Here is a 1,846-nt window from a genome sequence, read left to right as displayed (position 1 = left end):
GTTGCAAATGATGCCAAGCCGTGAGCTTGTGTGTGTTTGTGTGTGTGTGTGTGTGTGTTGTTGTTGTTGTTGTGTGTGTGTGTGTGTGTGATGTGTGTGTTGTGTGTGGGGGTGCGTGCGCACTCCAACAGCCTTCCAGCTAGGAAGGTTCTAAGTTACCGGTATAGAAAATTAATAACAAAGGGAGGGGAAGGTGTGCGCATCCAAGATGTGCCAGCTAGGTGTTGAACGTCAGTACCGTTCGTCAGTGTCGTGCAATGTTATCGCATGAGCTGATTGTAAAATATCTGGTCTATCCCTGCGGGAATTTGCGGAAAAATTCTCGAAACTTGCGCAAGAAATTGCGGCAGAAAACAACAAGAAGTGCGGCGAAAAGTGCGGAACTTGCCAGGAATTTGCAGAACTATGTGCAGAAAATTGCGGGTTTGGGCCAAATCACGACATTTGATGATTTGTTGCATCCTTAGAATCCCTATTTGTGCAGCAGATCTCCTCGAGAGTAGCACTGTGCAAATAGCCTGCATGATCATGGAGTACAGTGCGTGAAAAGTGCAGAAAACAACAAAAAACGCGGGAAATCACGGGTTTTGGCAAAAATCGCGAAATTTGTTGCATCCGTGGAATCGCGATTTCCTAGAGGAACAGACAGGTGGTGCTAGTGGATAATGCAGCGTAACTTGTAGCTCTTTGGTCCTTTTTTCTTCTTATAAATTAATCCTTGGCTCTCCACCCGAGTCTATCTATGTCCTTAAATGCACGTGAGTAGGGTACTTACCTTTTCCGAGCTTTAACTCAAGCACTGGCCACTCGCACACAGACTGACCTGCAAGGAAAGTCGGAAACTAATATTAGAGAGTTTAACTTAAGATGCACGTTATTTCTGAAGACGCAAAATTTCATCTCCGTTATTTGGCTCGCGCGTCGAAAAACAACGCGAGTGACCTGCAGCTCACGTCGAAATTTGGAGTTTTACGCCAAATGTTACGTGAAATTGCGAGTCATGTCGGAAATAAGGTTCATCATAACCTCTCTAATATTACCAAGTGCACCCGTCGCAAGAGAATATAGTTATTTATATAATATTTATTAAGGCGATGATTTGTAGGAAATCGTTTGCTCCCCACACCGGAGCTCGCGCTATTCCGCCGACTTTACTTGACACTTGACTGACTCACGACTGCCATCCAGAGCACACGAGAAGTCCATCGAACCTTCGACTCGGCAAACCTGCAAGAAAGCACCACTCCCTTGTGTGCTCTGGATGGCAGTCGTGAGTCAGTCAAGTGTCAAGTAAAGTCGGCGGAATAGCGCGAGCTCCGGTGTGGGGAGAAATCCCTTTCTTAATATTTATTATTTAAAAGGATTTCCCAAAGGCATAGCCTATCGGGGGGGGGGGGGGGGGGGGAATCTCCTAACAGTGAAAGTGATCATTGACTAGTGAAGCGACTTGTGCAGGCAAATATATAGAAACACGCCCGTCGCGGCCAGTGCAGTGGATGTAACACCCCTTGATGTTCTCTTCCAACGATATCAGACATGAAGCCATTTCCTTTTTACTAAGTTCACATACGTGATCAACAAATGTTCACATACCCAACAAATGTTCACATACCCAACTGGTAAATGAGCCTCTAGACCCAAAAGGGGGCTTATGCAGGCACCGGGGATTATGCCGGCAGAAAAATTGGCAAAAAAAAATTGAAAAAAAAATTGAAAAATTGGCAGAATTCGGTACGTTTTCTGGTACGTTTCATGCATGTTTGGTACATGGTATGTGGATAAGGAAAAGTCATTTCTGAACATTTTGAGTTATAATATGAGCCGTCAGATGCAAAAAGGTACCTTA

This window comes from Sycon ciliatum, chromosome 11 (assembly GCF_964019385.1).
Source record: "Sycon ciliatum chromosome 11, ocSycCili1.1, whole genome shotgun sequence".
Classification (NCBI taxonomy): domain Eukaryota; kingdom Metazoa; phylum Porifera; class Calcarea; order Leucosolenida; family Sycettidae; genus Sycon; species Sycon ciliatum.
The sequence above is the reverse complement of the archived record's forward strand: the minus strand, read 5'-3'. Positions refer to the sequence as shown.